The sequence below is a fragment of the Oryctolagus cuniculus genome, chromosome 9, assembly GCF_051225735.1.
Source record: "Oryctolagus cuniculus isolate XC-2025 breed Fujian yellow rabbit chromosome 9, ASM5122573v1, whole genome shotgun sequence".
Classification (NCBI taxonomy): domain Eukaryota; kingdom Metazoa; phylum Chordata; class Mammalia; order Lagomorpha; family Leporidae; genus Oryctolagus; species Oryctolagus cuniculus.
Window position 1 is genome coordinate 127,478,816 of NC_142875.1, and position 19,003 is coordinate 127,497,818.

Consider the following 19,003-nt stretch of genomic DNA (forward strand, 5'->3'; position numbering starts at 1 on the left):
CGCCATCCCAAACGCACTGCAAGGGAGCACTCAGTCCAGAAAGTGCCACCTCCAGCAGAGGCCTGGGGGAGACGCCAGAAGTTCAGACAGACGAGGGGCACGGAGCCACCGAGTCAGCGCCGCGCTCTGCACAAACATCCATGCCCACAGGCTTCCCGAAGGTCCCGACCCCACCAGCGCCGTGGAGGTCTGCTGTGCTTCTTCCCAAGCCTGAGCCCGCACTCTGCCTTCTACTCGGGCTGGGAAGATGCCCCAGGTGAGCTTCCCACTCGTGCCTACCCAAGGAGCCACTGCTGGTATTCCTTCCTTCTGCTGCTCGGTGGCCAGGAACGAGGTCAAGGCCAGTGCTGTGAGTCCAGACCCAGGGGTGGAGACCAAGAGTATTCCTGAAAAGTCCTGGGAACTGGGTTTTGTTTTTTGTTGTTGTTGTTGTTTTGTTTTTTTTGTTTTTGTTTATTTGTTTGTTTTGACAGGCAGAGTGGACAGTGAGAGAGAGAGACAGAGAGAAAGGTCTTCCTTTACCGTTGGTTCACCCCCCAGTGGCAACTGTGGCCGGCGCACTGCGCTGATCTGAAGCCAGGAGCCAGGTGCTTTTCCTGGTCTCCCATGGGGTGCAGGGCCCAAGCACCTGGGCCATCCTCCACTGCACTCCCTGGCCACAGCAGAGAGCTGGACTGGAAGAAGAGCAACCGGGACAGAATCCGGCGCCCCGACCGGGACTAGAACCCGGTGTGCCGGCGCCGCAAGGCGGAGGATTAGCCTAGTGAGCCACGATGCCGGCAGAATTGGGTCTTCACCTCTGGCCTCAAGCTGATGACAAGTTTTCTGAAGCTGGACCCAACCAAGCCTCAAAGCACTTCCCCCTTCAGCATTTCCGGAAAGCGGATGATGGACAGCCTGCTGCTGGCTACAGTGTGCCGCCTGCGTCAGTCCATAGGCAAATCCTAATGAGTCTCAACAAAGTCGGCATTTGGACTTCAACGTGCAGCACTAGCCCTCGCTGGTTTCCTATTAGTGGCCACTCCTGCTGGGCTTCCCCAGCGCGGGCTGCTCATTACTCAACAAACAGCCCTTTTCACTGTGGAGGGAGGGAGCTGGGAACAAAGCTGCCCACTCCCATTACGCTGTATACACTGGCTCTTCACTACGCGGCTGCAAGCCTCATCACATTTCTTCATTTTTCCAAATCATCTTACGTGTGCACGCACTGGAGTTGATGTCCTCTTGTACAAAAACGTGGGGGACATGCATGTGATTCAGGAATACTGACAGAGGAACACAGTCTCTGGCCCCAAGTCCCCATGATGGCTCCCCCGACCCCACCCAGGACACCTGGTGAGCACGCTCCAGTCCGACTCAAGGCAGTCTTGCTGCCCAAGGCACCCACGTGGCTTGGCCACTGCACCCACTGAGGCCTCCTAGGATACAACACTGTGGATTCATTTCCTGGGAGCCCAGGGACCACCCTGCTAAAGGCCCCACCTCCTAGGACTGCAAGAGGTGGGTCTCCAGCAGTCAAGATGCACAATTAGAAAACAGACCAGCGTGTCTCTCTCCTTCACCTGCTTGCGACTAGGCATGAAAAAGTCTCCCTACTGTGTCCCAAGATCGGGGGACCTCACGCTTTCTGGGCGAAGTGCCTGACTATCCTTTGCAATGAGGACAGGGGAAGCTTCCGCTCCGTGGCTTCGTGATGTTCTGGCCACCATAAGCAATGCTGTCTCTATTTGAGCAGCCACACGTGTTGACTCTGTGTGTAGGGATCATGTTTTGTTATTTTAAAATTTCTGAAAAAAATAGGGTGTTTTGAGGTAGGACCCGGTCTAATATGTAAACCTAAAATTCCATTAAAGTCAATTACTTCATCATTATTTTTTTCAGTCACCCCGAGTGCTTACTTAAAATTTATGGTTATTTCACATCTGGGAACGGTAAGGATTACTGCATCAACATGAACATAAAATACTCATGCCGAAGTTTAGTTTGCCAAAGGAGAGACAGAACTGTCACTGTTCTGTGTGTTTTAAATTAAAAACAGGTTGTGGACAGAAACAGAGAGCTCAAGGTCAAGGTGAAGAGATCCCTAGTCCACGTCTGACTTACAGAACCAGGATCCCGCAGGCAGGACCCTCCCCATCACTTCAGTGCAGGCCTCCTTGCTCTGCAGCTCTCCAAAAGACGGGGCCAGGCACAGTCCTCCTACTCTGAGACGTACAGGGGCCAGTTTCAGGGTACAGCCTTCTGAGCGTGTCCACCGTGAGTGTCAGACAGCCTGGCCCGGTCTGCAGGACCCCAGCAAGCAGAAGCCTCCCCTCACTTCCACCAGATGCGGGAGCCAGACCCCTGCGTGTCAGTGTCGGCGGCTGCCTCCGGCCAGCAGCCCAGAGACAAGAGCTGCCCTCGGCTCACCCCGCAGCCTCTTCTCCTGTGGTCTCCGACCCGGAGCCTCCACCCTGGCCAGGCTGGAGCCGGCTCCTCTGATCCCCGCCCCCCACGCCGGTCTCCCCCTCGCAGCCATCACAGCGTGGCCGCTGAGTTCCATTCCACGTCACCTTCAATTAACCTGACAGCGTGCAGTCCTCCCAGGCCCCTCTGGGGAGCAAGCGCAGAGCACGCTTGGGGTGGGAAACCGCACCAGGCTTTTATGTCCCTGGCTCTTGTGCAGGTAGATCTCTCAGAAACCTGCTGCTTTATTGTTTCCAGGCACAGAGCTCACACGGCCCCAGCCCAGGCCTGGGAGGCTTTGTCAGCCCATCCATCCGTCAGCTTTTATGGGGTGGCGACCTCTGAGAAACGTGGATGCCTCTCAATAGAGGGGAATATTACTGACATGGTCCAGGTAAACACCAAATCATCATGGCTAAACATTTGCTTCCTGAACCTTCCTCTGCTAACAGTGGCATAAAACACTGCGGTGAGGGAACTTTTAGAACAATGTGTGTGGGTGTGCACCCGCATGCATGGGTTCATGTGCTCAAAGAGCAGGATGCAGCCACAGCCGTGGAAGACCTCCAAAGGAAATGAACCTCCAAAAAGCACTTCTGTCTCAAAATGGAACAATATGCAGCCCAGGGGGATTGGAACCTCTTTGCAGTAATGAGCTCGCAGGCATTTCCTTGTAAATAAATGCATCTTGTTATTTAATCACTTACTAACTTTTATCTGCCATCTCAGTGTCACTTGTCTAGAAACTAATATTGGCCATTTGGCTGGAAGCTACACAGGAGCCATCTGCAGTGCTAGCTTGTCTAATCCTCTCTAGAGCATTTTCATAAATATTTAATGGATAGTTCTTTTTCTGAATGACACCAACCATCACCGGGCAGGGATCAACTTCACCTAAAAATCTTCAGCTATACGGGCCAGTGTTGTGGCATAGTGGGTTAAGCCTCCTCCTGCAATGCCAGCATCCCATATGGGTGCAGCTTTGAGAGCCAGCTGCTCCACTTCGGATCCAGGTCCCTGCTAAATGTGCCCGGGAAAGCAGCAGAAGATGGCCCAAGTGCTTGGGCCCTTGCAGCCACATGGGAGATGCGGAAGAAGTTCCTGGCTTCTGGCTTCAGCCTGGCCCAGCCCCAGGCATTGCGGTCATCTGGGGAGTGAACCAGCAGATGAAAGATCTCTCTCTGCCTCTCGTCCTCTCTGTAACTCCCCCTTTCAAATAAAAAATCTTTTTAAAAAAATCTTCATGTATGTACTGTACACAGCAGTTATGGCATGCCCCGACTCATCATTTAGCAATGGAAATGCTTCATGACAAGTCACCAATCCCCTGGATTTCATCAAAGAACACAGCAGGAAGAAGTTGTTTTTTGTTTGTTTGTTTGTTTTTGACAGGCAGAGTTAGACAGTGAGAGAGAGAGAGAGAGAAAGGTCTTCCTTCAATTGGCTCACTCCCCAAATGGCTGCCATGTCCGGCACGCTGAGCCGATCTGAAGCCAGGAGCCAGGTGCTTCTCCTGGTCTCCCATGGGGTGCAGGGTCCAAGGACCAGGGCCATCCTCCACTGCCCTCCTGGGCCACAGCAGAGAGCTGGACTGGAAGAGGAGCAACCAGGACAGAATCCGGCACCCCAACTGGGACTAGAACCCAGGTTGCTGGCGCCACAGGCGGAGGATTAACCAAGTGAGCCACGGTGCTGGCCATGGAAGAAGTTTTAAAAGATGGAAGGATAATCTGGTGTCACTGTTCTTTCAGACTGTCAAACTCACTTTTGTTACATTTTCTGCAGCAAATACAAACTTCCTCCTAATTCTGGAATAAGGTACCTAAACATGTGTTCTTCTGTAAGACTTGCTGTCCAAAGCAGATTCCATGAGCACACAGAGACAAGCTTCAGACACCAGAACTCAGGCTGGCATTTGGAATTGACTCCAGATGCCATAATTTGGACTGAACAATGGCTGTTGTTGTTTTACGTAAGTTATGTGAATGAAGTAGATGATACTGTTTCACACATTAGAAAGGACAAGGCTAACAGCACTTCCCAGTGTACAGTCATACCATCGTCGGAAAGCCTGGAGAAGATTGCCTCCAGACCTAAAGAAACGCAGGGTTTATTTCCACCCAGAAGGAGATAAAAACAGACCTTTGATTCATGTAATTATTATCATGAATAGTATTAAAATCAGGTTGTACAAAGCCGGAGGCATCACAATACCAGACTTCAGGACATACTACAGGGCAGTTGTAATCAAAACAGCATGGTACTGGTACAGAAACAGATGGATAGACCAATGCAACAGAATTGAAACACCAGAAATCAATCCAAACATCTACAGACAACTTATATTTGATCAAGGATCTAAAACTAATTCCTGGAGCAAGGACAGTCTATTCAATAAATGGTGCTGGGAAAACTGGATTTCCACGTGCAGAAGCATGAAGCAAGACCCCTACCTTACACCTTACACAAAAATCCACTCAACGTGGATTAAAGACCTAAATCTACGTCCTGACACCATTAAGTTATTAGAGAACATTGGAGAAACCCTTCAAGATATTGGCACAGGCAAAGAATTTCTGGAAAAGACCCGGGAGGCACAGGCAGTCAAAGCCAAAATCAACTATTGGGATTGCATCAAATTGAGAAGTTTCTGTACTGCAAAAGAAACAGTCAGGAGAGTGAAGAGACAACCGACAGAATGGGAAAAAATATTTGCAAACTATGCAACAGATAAAGGGTTAATAACCAGAATCTACAAAGAGATCAAGAAACTCCACAAAAACAAAACCAACAACCCACTTAAGAGATGGGCCAAGGACTTCAATAGACATTTTTCAAAAGAGGAAATCCAAATGGCCAACAGGCACATGAAAAAATGTTCAAGGTCACTAGCAATCAGGGAAATGCAAATCAAAACCACAATGAGGTTTCACCTCACCCCGGTTAGAATGGCTCACATACAGAAATCTACCAACAACAGATGCTGGCGAGGATGTGGGGAAAAAGGGACACTAACCCACTGTTGGTGGGAATGCAAACTGGTCAAGCCACTATGGAAGTCAGTCTGGAGATTCCTCAGAAACCTGAAGATAACCCTACCGTTCGACCCAGCCATCCCACTCCTTGGAATTTACCCAAAGGAGTTTAAATTGATAAACAAAAAAGCGGTCTGCACCCTAATGTTTATTGCAGCACAATTCACAATAGCTAAGACCTGGAACCAACCTAAATGCCCATCAATGGTAGACTGGATAAAGAAATTATGGGATATGTATTCTTTAGAATACTATACCGCAGTAAGAAACAACGAAATCCAGTCATTTGCAACAAAATGGAGGAATCTGGAACACATCATGCTGAGTGAAGTAAGCCAGTCCCAAAGGGACAAATACCATATGTTCTCCCTGATCGGTGACAACTGACTGAACACCAAAAAGGAAACCTCCTGAAGTGAAATGGACACTATGAGAAATGGTGACTTGATCAGCATAGCCCTGACTGCTAATGGACAACTTAATACATTATCCCTCATAGTATTTTTTTTTGTCTGTTCTACTTAATATGACTGGTTTAATTCTGTAATTATCACACAGTTATTCTTAAGTGTTGAAAATTAACTGAAATGTGATCCCTGTTAAACATAAGAGTGGGAATAAGAGAGGGAAGAGATGTATAATTTGGGGCATGCTCGGGCTGACTTGCCCCAATTGGTAGAGTTGGAAACATACCAGGGGATTCCAATTCAATCCCATCAAGGTGGCATGTGCCAATGCCATCTCACTAGTCCAAGTGATCAATTTCAGTTCACAATTGATCATAATGAAAGGACTAAGAGTCAAAGGGAGCACATAAACAAGTCTAGTATCTGCTAACACTAACCGATAGAATAAATAAAGGGGAGAGTGATCCAACATGGGAAGTGAGATACTCAGCAGACTCATAGAATGGCAGATGTCCTAAATAGCACTCTGGCCTCAGAATCAGCCCTAAAGGCACTTGGATCTGGCTGAAAAGCCCATGAGAGTATTTCAGGCATGGAAAGCCAAGACACTCTGGCAAAAAGATCTCTGTGAGTGAGATCCCAGTGGAAAGAACAGGTCTTCAAAGAGGGAGGTGCCTTTCTCTGAAGGGAGGAGAGAACCTCCACTTTGACTATTACCGTGTCTAAACAAGATAAGAGTCGGAGAACTCAAGGGGCTTCCATAGCCTTGGAAACTCATGACTGGTGCATAGGGAGATTACTGATGCCATAAACAGGAGTGTCAATTTGTAAAGTCAACAACAGGAGTCACTGTGCACTTACTCCTCATGTAGGATCTCTGTCCTTAATGTGCTGTACACTGAGGCTTAATGCTATAACGAGTACTCAAACAGTATATTTCACTTTGTGTTTCTATGGGGGTGCAAACGATTGAAATCTTTACTTAATGTACACTAAACTGATCTTCTGTAAAAAAAAAAAAAAAAGAAAAAAGAAATTATCAATTCCCAACTTGACTCTCACTGGGATTAAACATGACAATAGGTCTGATCTGATTTCATCATCATTTAAAAAAAATCATCTATTATTTTTCACTTTATGTTTCTGTGTGGGAGCAAACTGTTGAAATCCTTACTTAAGGTATACTAAGCTGATCTTCTGTATATTAAGATAATCGAAAATGAATCTTGATGTGAATGGAAGGGGAGAGGGAGTGGGAAAGGGGAGGGTTGTGGGTGGGAGGGACGGTATGGGGGGGAAGCCATTGTAACCCATGAGTCGTACTTTGGAAATTTATATTCATTAAATAAAAGATTAAAAAAAAAAGAGAGAAAAATTAAAATAATAAATAAATAAAATAAAATCAGGTTGTAGGAGTTTCTGAGGGCATTTTGGTTGTTGTGCGACAAGAGTGATGAGAATCAAAAGCTTCCAGTTGACAGAAAGCTGAAGCTTCCTAGAGAAATGCTGTTGAAGTTCCTTTTCCACTTCCAGTGGCCATCGGTAACTTTTAAGGGAGAAGAGGATTCCTGTAGGGGAGTGGGCATATTTCTCATCTGAAAATGCTCTCCTCATTCAGATGCACATTTTCCTGAAGACGGTGGTAAAGAACGTCTTTGGAAAAAGGAATTGAGTAATTACAGCCAACATCTTCATTTGCTCACTCTTCTGTTAAACCTTATGAAACTGCCATTTGGATAGGTCAGAATTAGGTAATGAGGCAACCTTTCTCATATGCTCAACTTAATTTTTCATTTATCTTCATGTATTTCCTTGCTACCCGGCAGTATTTGATGTTTTTAATAAAAGATGTAATAAACCATTAGCACAAAAGACAATAGAACAAAGGCTGTGTGATAACAAGGCAGGAATAATTGCTTTGGGAATTCAGGCTAGGGATCACTACCTCAAAATTGCCTAGAAACCCGCACAAAACTAGAACAAAAGTGACACAGCCCTTCCCTAACGGGGAGATACATAGTTCCTCACAAAGAAAGTGACACTTCTCATAGTTATTAAGAGAAATGTGTCCAGGACGCTTTCCAACCAGAGATGTTTCTCAAGTTAATACGCAGAATATTAATGCAATGTTATATAGTTTATAAACCATTCCCTCATGAATAATTCGATTTAAACTAGTATATTGGCTGGGATGCCCAAAAGAGGAACCCGGCGAGAACCTAGAGGTTGTGTTCCCCACTGCCTCACAAAGGCAGGGGGTTCCTCCCTAAGGAGGCTTTTCCTCTGGGCGCCCTCTGATTTCACACACTCACCAGGCTAATTAGATTCTGAACAATTCTCCCATGTTCACAATTATTTTACAAGGTGAACTACGGAGTAGATTTGCCAGATAAAAATTAACCTTATGCATATTAAAACCCAGGTAGGCTAGGTTTTTGTCCCAAGAATCTGGACAAACTGGCATCAACTTCCTCATTTGGTTGAATGAGAGCAAATTTGAGAATATGGGACGATAAAAATCACCCCTGAGAATGCTTTTGGCTAGGTTTGCTTCTACATCCACCAAAATGTCCGTATGGATTAAACCAAGAGGGGTTAAACATGCTTGCTGGTATTGATGGGAGGTTCCTATAAACCAACACATTTCTCAGCGTGCTTAGACAAACCAGCATGCCTCTATGAACATTTACATAGGAAAATAAAAAACAGTCATAGTTCATACTTTATAATCCCTTTAGTTTACATACTCAGCAACACTGGGCTACTTTTTTTGTCTGTAGAGGGGATGTTGAAAAAGATACAACTGTTAGACAAAACGTATAGGTGACTCATTAACTAGGACTTCCCTTGGAACCAACAGAGGAAGATCTCAAACATGTTCCAACACAAAGAAGAGTTGAAACTGTCCAACGTAGCAAAAGTCCTTAAGCGTAAGCACCAGAACCAGTTTTTTCAACCATGGCCAGCAGTATTTCCTAAGTAATCTTCCTAAGAGTAACTGACAGAAATCTAACCAAATCCTTAGCATCCAGCTACAAACATTCTGCAGAAGATCTGAAGACAGGCACACTTGTCAGCAACCCTGAGTGGTGACGGGAACTGACAAGCACATGTCATCCAAATGTAAAACGGGCCAACATCCACAGGGTAATCCCCCTTTGCTTCTTCATGTGGAAAAACTCATTTTATTATCTCTGTGGTCATCAGCTGTCTGCACAGGCGCAGGTCTGTTCGTAGACCCTTGGATCTGTTCCACTGACCTGTTTGTCCAACCATGACACCGTCTTAATTATCATTTGCGATGACAAAAACCAGGCAACATGGGAACAGGACTAAGGAGAAAGCACAGCGCTGTCTTGTAACCTAGAGGCTTACATGTTGGACAAAGACTACAGATGCGGAGTAAGACATGATGGAATTCACATGTCCTGGTAATCACGGAACAATGGTAACTGTTAGAAAGTATGAAACGACGGGAGGCGCTCAGGAGGAGGAAAGGGTTGGCCTTGTGAGTAGCTGATCTCTTTGGAGTAGATAGAAAAATTGAGAAGATGATCCTGAGCTCTTGGGCAGTGATCCCTGAACAGTGATTCACTGCGGCTAAATATCCAAACTATCTGACAAACAGACACCATAATTGTCAGAAAAACCACATTAACACAGTTTCTTCGGTTTGATAGTGACATAATTTTTTTACTTAACAGGATAATTAAAGGCAATCTTGTCAAGAAAATATGATTGGTTAGCTTAATTATGATCCGCCCATAGGACAGTCATATTATTACAACTGTTAGATATTGTGGTATAGCAGGATATTTAACTACATAGAAAAGTTTATCTGCTAAGTTTCTTAAACTCTTTTTACATAATAGTAGATACGACATAACCCAAATTTACATTACAGAAAATCTATCTGCATGCAGAGACTAGGGACTGAGTAAATATACCTACACATTAAAGTAGATGTAGTTATTTCAAGAACAGTAATATTTCAATAATTTTAAGAAATTTTAAGAAAAAGAATTCCTTTCAGACTTTATAGGCTCTACAATCAGCCCTCCACCTGTCACGGCGGGCTACCACTCTGACCGATGATAGAGGACATTCCTGAACTGTGTATACAATTACACAGGAAAACCACAAAGTGCAGGAATTTAATAAAATGATAATGTAACACGTTTCAAATTCGTAAAACCTCTGGCCCTGAGTTTGTAGCTCACTCTGATTTCTTTCCAGAAAACAGTCCCTCCTCATTTCCCTAAGTGACAGTCCGCATGAAGCTCGAAGAGGCTAACTGTTAAATCGCCGAGCAGACTAAGGGAGTCTCAGAGGGGGGAGTGTTACAACAAGTGCTTGGACACAAGCAGACGCTGAGCAACAGGCTGGGGGCTAAGTCTTTTGCGTCCCTTTATTCAGCATGCAGAGGGCCCCTGTTTGAGAGACAGGAGACGGCCAGACAGGCTGTAACCCTGTCTCGGATACCACTGCTCCCACACCGCATTTCTGCAATACGGAGTAACACCAAGTCAGAAAGAGGCACAATCAGTTTAACATTCAAAATACTTGTTCTGTCCCCAAGAAGATGTAAGATACCTTCAGATCATAAATTAAAGCCCAAAGCATCACATGCCCCAGATGGAACGCAGATGCCGGAGAACAGAGAGCTAACGAAACACTAAGCGCTCAGAAGCCTAGAAGCAAACTTTGAAGCCGTTTGTTCCTGCCCTTTCCACACCTCTCCAGGGTCCCCGCTCACCGCCTTGCAGCTCTTTCTTCCTTCTCTCCGTAGCCTAAGGGCTCTCAGAAAGATGGGCAGGGCTGGCGTGGAGGAATAAGAAAAGATTCCTATGAAAAATAGTAACAGAAGCTGGGCATTTGTGGTGTAGCAGGTAAAACTGCTGTCTGCCATGCTGGCATCCCATATGGATCCTAGACCATGTCCCAGCTGTTCCATTCCACTCCAGCGCCCTGCTAATGGCCTGGGAATAGCAACTGGAGATGGTCCAAGGGTTAGGGCCCCTGCACCAATGTGGGAGACCCGGACGAAACTTCTGGCTCCTAGCTTTAGCCTGGCCCAGCCCTGGTAATACAGTCATCTAGAGTGAACCAGGGGATAGAAGATCACTCTCTGTCTCTCCCTCTCTATATAAATCTGACTTTCAAATAAATAAAGATCTTTTTAAAAAAAATATTAGGATCATTCTTTGGGGATTAAGACTTTATAGAAAACCCTTAGAAAAATGTAACCATGTTTCCTGGAAATGCTAACACACTGAGCTGTAAGAAAAGAGGCCTGAGTTTCTGAGGCCTGAACGAGCTAACAGACTGCCAAACCCCAGGACAAATCAGGGCACCAGCCCTCAGGGCTAGCTCCTTAGGCGCCACTGCTCCAGTCAGCACCACACACGCACACTCGCCCCACCTGTGAGCAGGGCCGCCTGCCGGCCCAGGAGTCCAGTCCATCACACACGGCGTGGCACACACGCACCAGTCTGTAACAGCAGGGGAGCGGGGTAGCTACAGCCAGCTTGTGTGGAAGCAGGCAGTGTCCCACCTGTGCAAGCCAACCCCGCACCCAAGGACGAGCTAACGCTGCCACCATGTAAAGTAACTTTGATGAATGAAGGACAACATCCATGCTCTGAACTGTCAGTCTTGCTCTAAAGTTCAGGTGCCCTGAAACCAACCAATGCATAAGATACGGAGTCCACCCTGGAACACTCTAAGTGCCGTAAGGTACCCAGAGAGCGTCCCACCACTCAAACATCTTGCCTCTGGTACTTCTGGATGGAATAAATCCAGGTAGCCAAATGCTTAACCAATGCTAAATTGGAAACTGTACGTTTTTCCACCAGGATGTGTTCAATCCCAGGGAACAGATGCAAGAAGAGACAGCAATGGCCGTTCCCAAGAGGCCTGAACCAGCTAACAGACTGTCAAATCCCGAAACAAATCAGGTCATCAGCCCTCAGGGTTATCTCATTAGGCGCCACTGCCAGAGGCCTGGGCCTGCTCCCTGCCTGTGCTTAGCAAGAATTCAAACAGGGGCAAGTCAGGAATTAATAAGCATCACTGGCCAGGCTCCTGAGCTCTCCGATTTGCCTCAAGAGCTTAAATGAAAAAATAAAACAGAGACACAGGGCATTGAAAATGAGCCTGGTGGTGAGCACGTGGGACAGGCAGGAGACGCCACGCATGCAGCCCTGGGTGCTACCACGGATGCCCGCCGGCCTGGGGCCCTATCTCTGCACTCCCCCAGGCTGCGCGGCTTCAGCAGAACATAGAACTGACCCCGCTCCCTGCACTCCCAGCCTTCTCGCCTCTGCAGGACTAAGACACAATTTGCAGGACGTTTTCAACGGCCAGTTTTCCGTGTTCTCCCTACATGAGTAGGTCTGAGGCTAGACCACCTCTGACATGCTTTTCCTGGACACACACAGTAACCTCTGCCACAGGCCTTATGATGTGCCGTGCGCTCCTCCTGGGGCGCTTACTACAAGGGAAGATGGCCCTGATGGCCCCACAGAAGCCAAGAGGAAAGCAAGAGGCAGCCCAGGACCTGCTGGTTTAGGGCAGGGTGTGGGGGGCCCGCTGCCCCTTGTTCCAGCCCCACCCAGTGCTCTGTGATAACTCAACATGTGTTCCCTCACAACTGACTGTAGCTCAAATTCAGGGAAGATGACAATGGAATGGCTGCATTTATCCTGATCCTGGGGTCCCCCTAGTCTTTCCCGGGAAAGGGTCCCCAGGCCAATCCAACAGAGCCTAGCCCCTGACTTCCCCTCCAGCCAGGCTCAGCATCCTCCATTGCTTATAAGTGGTTTCTATGTTCCTCTTAGAGTGGAATATTCTAGAATCTAAAGACTCCCTTGCTGCAGAGTGGACAGGGACTGGAGGGGCAGGCAGAGAAGCAGCAGACTGGCCAGGGGGCACGGGAGTGGTCCTCCGCAGTGTGTGTGTGGATCCTGCGCTGTTAGAACTTCACCCTGTGCCCCCCAGGATTTGCTTTTGAAACCGTGCCAGGGAGGACTGAACTCGGCGAGCCTCTGCCCGTAGGCCATGAGGACAGAAACACCCTAGGACTGCATTAGCAGAAGGGACGTGCAGAGAGTGTTTCTGCAAGGAGAGGCTGAGTAAGGTAGCATGGGATCACACGCAACCTAGGTAACATCGGGACAACGGCCAGGCCCTCGGAGCCTTCCCTGGCAACGCCCTGGGCACTCCCGCCTTGCTGTGCCCTTCATCAAAGCTGCCCAAGGGCACACCTGCCTCCCACCTGGCCCTGCCTGATTCCCACCTGAGCTGTGGCCAGAGATTCCCTCATCACCCAGGAAGGCACTAAAGCATGGTGCAGCTCATGCGCATGCCCCCTGCTCTGTGGAGAAGGAAGGAAAGAAGGAAGGAAGGAAGGAAGGAAGGAAGGAAGGAAGGAAGGAAGGAAGGAAGGGAGGGAGGGAGGGAGGGAGGGAGGGAGGGAGGGAGGGAGGGGGAGGGGAGGGGAGGGGAGGGGAGGGGAGGGGAGGGAGGGAGGAAGAGAGCAGAAAGATGGGGCCAGTGCTGTGGCACAGCAGGTTAATCCTCTGCCTGCACTGCCAGCATCCCATATGGGCACCAGTTCTGGTCCCAGCTGCTCCACTTCTGATCCAGCTCTCTGCTATGAACTGGGAAAGCAGTGGAGGATGGCCCAAGTCCTTGGGCCCCTGCACCGCCATGGGAGACACAGAAGAAGCTCCTGTCTCCAGGCTTTGGATTGGCGCAGCTCCAGCCATTGCAGCCATTTGACTAGTGAACCAGCAGATCTAAGACCTCTCTCTCTGACTCTTCTTCCTCCTACTGTCTGAAACTCTACCTCTCAAACAAATACATAAAACCTTTAAAAAAGAAAGAAAGACCTCAGTCTTCTCTTATCCTCCTGCGAGTGGCTGCTTCTATCTTCCCTGATACAGGTCTCTCTTCCAGAGCCACACCTAGTGTTTTGGTTTTGTTACTGTTGCTATTGTTTAACTTGAGCTGTTTGTCAGAAACAATCAAAGGCTGCTGCTGTGGCACGGCAAGTGAAGCCACCACGTGCAATGCCAGGTTTCAAGTCACGTCCAGCTCCCTGCTAATCCACCGGGGAAAGCAGCGGAAGGTGGTCCAACACGTGGGCCCCTGCAAACCCATGTGGGATATCTGCTTGGAGTTCCTGCTCCTGGCTTTAGCCTGAACTAGACATGGCTGCTGGCAGCCATTTAGGAATCGAACCAACAGATGGAAGATCTGCACCTCTCCCCTGTCTGTCTCTCCATCTCTCTGTCACTCTGCCTTGCAAGTAAGTCAGTATTCCAAAAAGAGAGAATTCCAAGAGAAAAACTCATTGCATCGGCAGCCACAGGCCTCGGCAGACAGCACACACCTGCAGAAGCCCCACTCCCTGCACAGCTGTTCCCGTGACTTCTTGCCTTGCAGACTCTGAGCCCCGACAACTCTCCCAGAAGAGGGGTGCTCCAGGCCCTGAGGGCACTACTACCTGCCTTCTGTGGCTGTTTCCCAAGGAGGTAGCAGGAGTTTTACATGGAGCAACGGTTGTGTGTGTTCATATTTGCCACAGTCTGGAAGGTTCTCAGCCTCTAAGAGACAGTTACTAAGACCTCCTCAGCTTCATTTTTATTTCAGATTGCTTTAGCTATTCTGAGGGTCTTATGACTCCCTGTCAATTTTAGAGTCATTATTTCCAGTTTTGAGAAGAACTTAGGTATTCTGATTGGGATCACATTGAATCTGCTTTCAGTAGTATGGACATTTTGATGATAATTAATTCTTGCAACCCATGAACATGGAAGCTTTTTTGATTTTTTTTTTTTGCCCTCTTCTATTTCTTTCCTTAATGTTTTATAATATTTATGGCAGAGACCTTTCACATCCTTGGTTAAATTTATCCCAAGGTATTTAAATTTTCTTTTTAGCTCTTGTGAATGAGGTGGAACTTACCAATTCTTTCTCAGCCATGGCATTGTCTGTGTACAAATGCTATTGATATTTGTATGTTGGTTCTATATCCTGCAACTTTGCCAATCTGTCTTTAAGAATTCCAACAATCTGTTAGTGAAATCTTCTGGTTTCCCTATATACAGGATCATGTCATCTGTAAACAGGGATAATCTGACTTCTTCCCTTCCCATTTATATCCCATTTGTATCCCTTTGGTTTCTTGTCTAATCACTCTGGCTAAAACTTTCAGAACTATACTGAATAGTAATTGTTAGTAGGCATTCTTGTCTTGTTCCAGATCTCAGCAGAAATGCTTGTAGCTTTTCACCATTCCATATGATGCCGGCTGTGGGTTTCTCATAGATTGCCTTGACTGTGTTCTGATACGTACCTTCATACCCAATTTTCTTAACGTCATTATCATGAAAGGTTGTATTTTATCAGATGCCTTCTCTGCAGGTATTGAGATAATAATATGGCCTTTATTCTTCAGTTTGTTATCATGATGTATCATATTTATTGATTTGCATGTGCCAAATCATCCCTGCACACCAGGGATAAATCCCACTTGGTTCAGGTGAGTGATCTTTCCGACGTGGTGGACTCAATTAGCTAGTATTTTTTTTTTTTTGACAAGCAGAGTGGACAGTGAGAGAGAGACAGAGAGAAAGGTCTTCCTTTTTCCATTGGTTCACCCCGAAACGGCCGCTGCAGCCAGCACACCATGCTGATCCGAAGCCAGGAGCCAGGTGCTTTTCCTGGTCTCCCATGGGGTGCAGGGCCCAAGCACCTGGGCCATCCTCCACTGCACTCCCTGGCCACAGCAGAGAGCTGGCCTGGAAGAGGGGCAACTGGGACAGAATCCGGCGCCCCTACTGGGACTAGAACCCAGTGTGCCAGCACTGCAGGTGGAGGATTAGCCTAGTGAGCCACAGCGCTGGCCAATTAGCTAGTATTTTGTGGAGGATGTTTACATCGTTGCTCATCAGTGATACTGATCTACAGTTCTATTTCTTTATTGCATCTTTTTCTGGTTTTAGAATCAAGATGATGCTGGACCCATAAAGGAGGTAGGAGGACTCCCTCACTAAAAATTAAAAAAAAAAAATTAAAACAAAGCTAGAGGAATCTCAATACCTGATTTCAAGGCATATTACACAGCAGTTAAAATCAAAACAGCTTGGTACTGGCGCAAAAATAAACTTGTTGACCAATGGAACAAACTAGAGACTCCAGGGATTAATTCATACATCTACAACCAAATAACCTCTGTGACAGATGAGCTAAAATCACTCCCTAGAAAAAGGACAGTCTCTTCAACAAATGGTGTTGAGAAATTTGGATTTGGGTATACAGAAGGATGAATTAAGACCCCTCCCTTACACCCTATGAAAATATCAACTCAGGGATATTATACAAATATCAACGGATCAGGGGTCTAAATCTAAGAGCTGAAATTATCAAATTACTAGGGGAGAACAGTGCAAGACATTGACATAGGAAAAGACATCTTGGATAAAAGACAAATGGGATTACATGAAGCTAAGAAACTCCTGAACAACAAAGGACATGCTTGACAAAGTAAACAGGCAATCAACAGAATGTGAGAAAATATTTGTCAATTATATATCTGATCAAAGATTAATATCCAGATTATATATAAGGAGCTGAAGAAATTCAACAACAACAAAATAAGCAATTCAGTTAAGACCCTTCACTTGGACCAAGTGGAATTTACCCCAGGGATGCAGGGATGGTTCAACATATGCAAATCAATAAATTTGACACCTCACATTAAAAATTTGAAGAAAAAAATACATATGATTATCTCAGTAGATGCAGAGAAAACATTTGATTAAATACAACATCTTTTCATAGTAAAATCCTTAAGAAAATTCCTCAACACAACCAAGACAATATATGACAAACCTACAACAAGCATCATATTGAATGGGGAAAAATTGGAAGAATTTCCACTGAGATCCAGAACCAGACAAAGATACCCACTTTCCCTTCTGTTAGTCAATATAGTTCTTGAAGTTTTAGCCAGAATCATTAGGCAAGAAAAAGAAATTAAAGGGATACAAATTGGAAAGGAGGGAGTCAAATTATCCCTCTTTGTACATGATATGATCCTATACATACTGGGGAATCAAGAGATGCCACTAAGAGACAATTGGAACTTTGGCAAAGTGGCAGGATATAAAATCAACACACAAAAATCAATAGCCTTTGTATGCACAGACAATGCCATGGCTGAGAAATAATTTGTAAGTTCAGGTGTATTAACAGTATCTGTAAAAAATTTAAACACCTTGCAATAAATTTAACCAAGGAGATTAAAGATCTCTACAATGAAAATTACAAAACATTCAAGAAAGCTGTAGAAGAAGACACAAAAAAATGAAAAAAAATCATGGATAGTGTTGGCATAGCAGGTAAAGCCTGCATTGCTAGCATCCCATATGGGTGCCAGTTCTGTCCCAGCTGCTCCACTTCCAATCCAGCTCTTTGCTATGGCCTGGGAAAACAGTGCAACATGGCCCAAGTCCTTGGGTCCCTGCACCTGTGTGAGAGACCTGGAAGAAGCTCCAGGCTCCTGGTTCCAATTGGCCCAGCTCCAGCCATTGCGGCCACCTGGGGAGTGAACCAGTTGATGGAAGAGCTCTTTTTCTCTCTCTGCCTCTGCAACTTTGCCTTTCAAATAAATCTTTAAAAAATGGAGATATCTTCCATGTCCATGGATTGGAAGAATTAATATCATCAAAAAGCATATACCAAAAGTGATGTACAGATTTCACTGTGAACTGTGATCCCAACAAAAATACCAATGACATTCTTCTTTTCAGATCTAGAAAAAAACAATGCTAAAATTCATGCAAAAACACAATAGACCCACAACAGCTAAAGCAATCTTACACAAAAAACAAAGCTGGAGGCATCACAATACCAGATTTCAAGGTATACTGCAAGGCAGTTATAAGCAAAATAATATGGTACTGGCAAAAAAAAAAAATGTGAAGAGCAATGGAACAGAACAGCAACTCTAGGAATCCATGCTTGTACAACTAATCTTTGACAAAGGAGATGAAATCAAACTCTGGGTAAAGGACATTCTCTTCAACAAACTGTGCTAGGAAAGTTGGATCTCTACATGTAGAAATATGAAACAAAAACCTACCTTATACCTTATATAAAAATCAAAGGAAAATGGATCAAGGATCTAAATCTATGACCTGACACTATAAATTACTGGAGGACAATATTGGGGAAACTCTGCAGTACTTGGGCATAGGCAAAGACTTCTGGGAAAAGACCTTAGAAGTACAGGCAACAAAAGCAAAAATGGACAAATGGAATGACATCAAGCTAAGAAGCTTCTGCACTGCAAAGGAAGCACTCGACAAAGTGAAGAAGCAACTGACAGAAGAGGGAAAATGTCTGCAAACTGTGCAACAGATAAAGAATTAATATCAGAATCTATTAAGAGCTCAAGAAACACATCAAAAACAAAACAAACAACCCAGTTAAAAAACGGTCAAAGGACAAGAACAAGAACAATCATGTTTCAAAAGATGAAATTCAAATGGCCAACAGACACATGAAAAAAAATGCTCAGGATCACTAGCCACTAGGGAAACACAAATAAAAATGACAATGAGGTTTCACCTCACTCATTAAAATGGGTCTCACACAGAAATCAAAAAATGGTGTGGATGCCATGGCTCACTAGATTAATTCTCCACCTGTGGCGCCAGCATCCCATGTGGGTGCCGGTTCTGTCCCAATTGCTCCTCTTCCAGGTCAGCTCTCTGCTGTGGCCCAGGAAGGCAGTGGAGGATGGCCCAAGTGTTTGAGCGCCTGCACCCGCGTGGGAGACCGGGAAGAAGCACCTGGCTCCTGGCTTCGGATCAGCACAGCTCTGGCCATTGCAGCCATCTGGGACATGAACTAGCGGAAGGAAGACCTTTCTCTCTGTCTCTCTCATTGTCTGTAACTCTACCCATCAAATAAATAAATAAAATCTTTTTAAAAATAAGAAATCAAAAAATAATAAATGCTTGTGAGGATGTGGGGCAAAATGACCCTAATGCACAGTTGGTAGGAATGCAAACTAGTACAGTTGTTGTGGAAGAAAGTATAGAG